A 6,430-nucleotide genomic window follows, 5' to 3' on the forward strand; every position below is an offset into this window, starting at 1 on the left:
CTTCTTAATCTAAAATCACAAAACCCATCAACTTATGAAGAACAAGATTCAAAATATACAATAAATACAGGCTTTAAATACCTAAAACTGCAGAAGAACTATCTAAGAATTACAGTATATTGAATGTATTTAAACTATTTTAAGGTTGTTAAAATAATAAAGTACAGTTGACTCTTGAATAACACAGGTGTTAGGGGCTCCAACTCTCCATGAAATTGAAAATCCATATATAACTTTACAGTTGGTCCTCCATATCTGTAGTTCTGCATCTGCGGATTCAACCAATTATGAATCATGTAGTAGTACATGTATTGAAATAAAAAGATATATAAGTGGACCCACGTAGTTTAAACCCATGTTGTTCAAGAATCAACTGTATTAAGCCCATAGCAGTAGAATACTATAAATAATAAAAAGACAAATTTGAAAAGTTATAATAATAATATTTTTGAAAACTTAATATTTGCCAAGTATACTTTTAAGCATTTTAAACAAATGATTTTACATAATTAGCAAAACAACATCATATATTAGATATAATTGCTATCCCAGTTTTAAGCATGAAAAACATACAGAGGTTAATTAACTTGACCCAAACTGCAGGACTAGTAAATGGTGAGGCCAAAATGTAAATCCAGACAACTCTTCAGAAACCATGCTTTAAAAATTTTGCTACTAATATCTCTGAGAAGAAAAAAAAAAAATGTAGTCATTGAAATAAGGAAGAAATAGGTTAAACTGATATAGCTGAAGAAACAATTAGTAAACTGAAAGATAGAGATTAAGAAATTGCCCAGAATGCAACAGGCCCAATAAAGAAATGAAGAATTGGAAGACTAATTAAGAGTCATGAGAATAAAGTCAGAAGGTCTAGAAAACTTCTAATATGAATTTCTGAAGGATAGAATTAAAACAATGGTGAGGCAATATAATAACAGAGATAATAATTAAGTATTTTCTAAATTTGAAGAAAGCCATTAATCCTCAGGTTTAAGAAACATTTATCTCAAGCAAAATAAATTCATATTTAGACACAGCAGAGTGAAACTACATAAGACCAAAGATAGAGAGACTTAAAAGTAACCAGTGAGAAAAGACAGATTAACTACAAAGAAACAACAATTAAACGGAGAGAAATTTTCTCAAAGGCAACAATAGAAAGAGGAAGACCATGGAATAAAGTATTAAAACTATTGAGAGCAAATCTAAACTATCAGTCTTAAATTCTGCTTTTGCACCTTCTGGACAAATGAACTCACAGATTGTAGCAAAAAGAACTAGAAAGTAAAAGTTCATAAAGAAAGAAATTGGACCACAGTGACATTATCATCATAGCAGAATAAGAATTTTCTTCTGTCCTTCCTCCAAGACCACCAGTTTAGACAATCACCAAAGAACAAGAAAGTCTTGTGGAAATCCAGGAGTCCAGCAGAGAGTTTCTGACACAGTCTCAGAGCAAAAAACTCAGATATTGGATAGATTGAAGGGGAATATTGAGGTGTGCTGTGTGACTGAGTGGTGGGGAGCAACTGGGAAAGTGGCAGATAGGGCTCTCAGAGGGGACCAGAGGGACATGAGTGCTACTAACTGCATCACAGAATCCATCAGGATGTCTGCCTGTGAACCACAGGGGATGCCTCACCTGCAGATACCACCAACTGGCCCACAGGCACCAATAGCACTCCACAGGCCTCACTCACACATTCCCCCACTGCAGGAATGGTTCTTTATGTATGTTCCCAATAGCTTCAAGAATCAGGCTTTGAAGATGGCCAGTGAGCACACACAGAAAGCTGAACCAGCTCTGTGGACTTGGGAGAAATGACACAACTTAAGCATTCAGGACCACCCTAGAGAAAGCAAAAAGGAGTCTGGCAGCACTTGGCCTGGCAGATCAAGAGAAGGCATACAAGCTTAAGAATTCTCTTACAAGAGAGAACACAAAATGTGGATCAGGTGTACCCATAGAAAAGTTCTAAGAAAGCCTTAGAATTCCTAGCAGGGTGACAGAAAGTATTTTTCTCCCAACGTCAGCCAGTAAAGACTGGAGAAAGAGACTGCTTCCTCAAATGTGAAGACAGCAATGCAAGACCCCAAGAGATATAAAAAATAAAGGAAATATAATACTACAAAAGGAATACAATCATTTTTTCAATAACCAGCTCCAAAGAAATATGGATCTGTGATTTATGCAATAAAAAATTCAAAATAACTATTCTAAGGAAGTTCAGTGAACTATAAGACAACACAGAAAGACAATTCAATGAATTCAGGAAAATAATATATGAGCAAAATGCAAAATTTAACGTAGAGATAGAAATCTTTAAAAAGAACCAAACAGAAATCCTGGAGCTGAAGAATACAATAAATGAAATAAATGTAACAGAGAGCATCAATAATCGACTAGATCAAGCAGAAGAATCTGTGAAGTATAAAAGACATATGCTTTGAAATTATCTAATTAGAGGAGAATAAAGAAGAAAAGAATGAAAAAGAGTGAAGAAATGCTATGTGAACTATGAACTACCATTAAGAAAAATAATCTATTCATTATTGGAATCCCCAAAGAAGAAAGGGAGAATGGGGCAAAAAGCTCATTTAAAGTAATAATGGCTGAGAACATCCCAAATCTGGGGAGAGATTTGGACATCCAGTTCATAAAGCTAATAGGCCACCCAAAACTTCAACCCCAAACAATCTTTTCCAAAACATATGATAATAAAATTGTCTAAAAGCAAAGGCAAAGAAAGAATTATTTAAATAGCAAAAAACAAAAAACAACAAAATCTCATACATAGGAACACCCATAATATTATCAAACCTTGCAGGCTAGAAGAAAGTGGGATGATATATTCAAAATACTGAACAAGAACAAAAAAAAAAACAACTAAGAAAACTACTGGGAAAAGTTGTCCTTCAGATACAAAGGTGAGATAAAGACTTTACCAACAAACAAAAGCTGAAGGAGCTCATGACCCACTAGACCTGCCTTATAAGAAATGTTGAAAGAAGTTCTTTAAGTTGAAGTGAAAGGATGCTAATTAAGAACATAAAAGCATATGAAGACATAGAACACATTGGTAAGGGTAAATATATAGTCAAATTCAGAATACTGTAATACTATGATATGGTGATGTGTTAATAACTTAACTCTAGTATAAAGTTTAAAGGACAAAAGCATAAAAATAAATATAATGATAATAATTTGTTAATAGCTACACAATACAAAAAGTGGTAAATTGTGACATCATAAACATAATGTGGAAGGAGTAAAAGGGTAGAAGTTTTGTATGCAATTGACATTAACTTGTTATCAGCATAAAATGGACTGTAATATCTATAAGATATTTTATGTAAGCCTCATAGGAACAACAAAGCAAAAACCTACAGTAGATACACAGAAGATAAAAAGAAAATCTAAGCATACCACTATGAATAGTCATCAATTCAGAAAGGAAAACAATGAGAGGAAGAAAAGAATAGGAAGCTAAAAAAAGGCAGAAAATAATGAATAGGATGGCATTAGTAAGTTCTTACATATCAATAATTATTTAAATGTAAATTAATTCAATTCTTCAATCAAAAGGCTGAGTGGATAATAAAACAAGGCTCAACTATATATGCTCACAATAGAAGCATGTCACCTATAAGGACACACATGGGATCAAAATGAAGGAATGAAAAAAAAATTCTGAGTAAATGAAACCAAAAGAGAGAAGCTATATTTATATCAGACAAAACAGACTTTAAGTCAAAAGCTATAACATGAGACAAGAAGGTCATTATATAATCTAAAAGGGGTCAGTTTATCAAGAAGATATAACAATTGTAAATATCTATGTACCTAACATTGGAATGCCAAAATATATAAAGCAAATACCAACAGAACTAAAGGAGAAATAAGCACCAACACAGTAATAGTTGGGGGCTTAACTATCCCATTTCTACAGTGGATAGATCATCCAGAGAATTAATAGGGAAACAGCGAATTGGAACAACACTACAGACTTAATAGACCTAATATACCTATATAGAACATCCCACCTAACAGCAACAGAATACACACAGTTATCAAGTACACATAGAACATTTCCTAAGCTAGATAATATGTTAGGCCACAATACAAGTCTCAACAAATTTAAGGAGAAATAAATTATATCAAGTATTTTTTTTCCTACCACAATGGTATGAAACTAGAAATCAATAATAGGAGGAAAGCTGGAAATTTTACAAATAAATGGAAATTAAACAACACACTTCTGAACAACAAATGGATCAAAGAAGAAAGCAAAAGGGAAGTCAAAAAATATCTTTAGACAAAATAAAATAAAAACATAACACACCATTACTTGGGAATGCAGCAAAAACAGTCTAATGAGGAAAGTTTATGGCTATAAAAGCCTACATTTAAAAAAACATAAAAGAAAGACCTCATATGAACAACCTAGCATTGTACCTCAAGGAACTGGAAAAACAAGAAAAAACTAAGCTCAAAGTTAGCAGAAGTAAGGAAATAATAAAGATTAAGCAAAAATAAATGAAATAGAGAATAGGAAAACAATAGAAGAGAATAAGAAAACTAGAGCTGGTTCTTTGAAAAGATAAACAAAATTGACAAATCTGTAGTTAGATTAAACAAGAAAAAGAGGACTCAAATAAATAAAACTGTAAGTGAAAAAAGGAGACATTACAATTAATACCACAGAAATACAAGGGATCATAGGAAACTACTATAAACAATTATATTATGACAAATTGGACAACACAGAAAAAATGAATAAATTCCTAGAAACATTCAACCTATGAAGACTGAATCATGAAGGAACAGAAAATCTGGAGAGATCAGTAATAAATAGGACATTGAATCAGTAATCAAAAACTTCCCCAAAAAGAAAAGCCCATGACTGTATAGTTTCACAGGTTAATTCTAGAAAGCATTTAAAGAAGAATTAAAGCCAATTCTTCTCAAGCTGTTCAAAAAATGGAAGAGAAGTAAACATGTACAAAAACATTTTATGAGGCCATAATTACCCAGATATCAAAGCAAAACAAGGACACTACAAGAAAAGAAAAGAAAAGAAAAAAAAAAAAAACCTACAGGCCAATATCCCTGATGAATATAGATTCAAAAAAAAAAAAAAAATCCACAAAATACTAGCAAATTGAATTCAACCACACATTAAAAGGATCAAATATCATGATCAAGTGAAATTCATCCCTGGGATACAAGGATGGCTCAACATATGCAAATCAACAACTGTAATATATCAATTTAATAGACTAAAAATTAAAACTATAAGATCACCTCAATAGATGCAGAAAAGGCATTTGACAAAACCTTTCATGATAAAAAAAACTTTCAAAATTGAATATAGAAGGAATGTACCTCCATATAATAAAGGCCATATATGACAAATCCACAGCTAATATCATACTCAAAGGTGAAAAGCTGAAAACTTTTCTTCTAACATCAGGAACAAGCAAGAGTGGTCATTCTCACCACTCCTATTCAACATAATACTGGAAGCCCTAGCCAAAGCAATTACACAAGAAAAAGAAATAAAAGGTATCCGAATCAGAAAGGAAGAAATAAAATTTTGTATGTGGATGATATGATTTATATATAGAAAACCCTGAAGACTCCACCAAAAATCTTCTGGAAGTAATAAAATACAGTTAAATTTCAAGATAAAAATAAACACACAAAAAATCAGTTGCATTTCTACACATTAACAACAAATTATCTGAAAAGAAATAAAGAAAACAATCCCATGTATTATAGCATCAAAAACAATAAAATACTTAGGAATAAATTTAACCACGGGGGTGAAAGGTCTATATATTTAAAACTATAAGACCTTGATGTAAGACATAGAAGAAGACACAAATAAACGGAAAGATATCCCTTGTTCATGGATTGAAAGAATTAATATTGTTAAAGTGTCCATACTACCCAAAGCCATCTATACATTTAATGCAATATCCTTATCAATATCCCAATGACATGTTTTCACAGAAATATAACGAAGAATTCTAAAATTTGTTTGGTGCTACAAGAGTCCCCAAATAACCAAAGCAATATTGAGAAAGAAGAACAAAGCTGGAGACATCACACCTCCTGATTTCAAACTATATTGCAAAGCTATCATAATAAAAACAGTATGGTATTGGTATAAAAACGGACACATAGACAAATGAAACAGAATTGAGAGCCCATAAATACACTCATGCATATATGGTCAATTAATAATTGACAAGAGAGCCAAGAATATTCAGTGGAGAAGGGACAGTTTCTTCAATAAATGATGTTGGGAAAACTGGATATTCATATTAAAATAATGAAACTGGACTCCTATCTTACACTACTCACAAAAACAAGACAAAAACAAACACATAGATATAAAAAACAGATTAGCAGTTACCAGAGGAA

The sequence above is a fragment of the Eschrichtius robustus genome, chromosome 3, assembly GCF_028021215.1.
Source record: "Eschrichtius robustus isolate mEscRob2 chromosome 3, mEscRob2.pri, whole genome shotgun sequence".
Classification (NCBI taxonomy): domain Eukaryota; kingdom Metazoa; phylum Chordata; class Mammalia; order Artiodactyla; family Eschrichtiidae; genus Eschrichtius; species Eschrichtius robustus.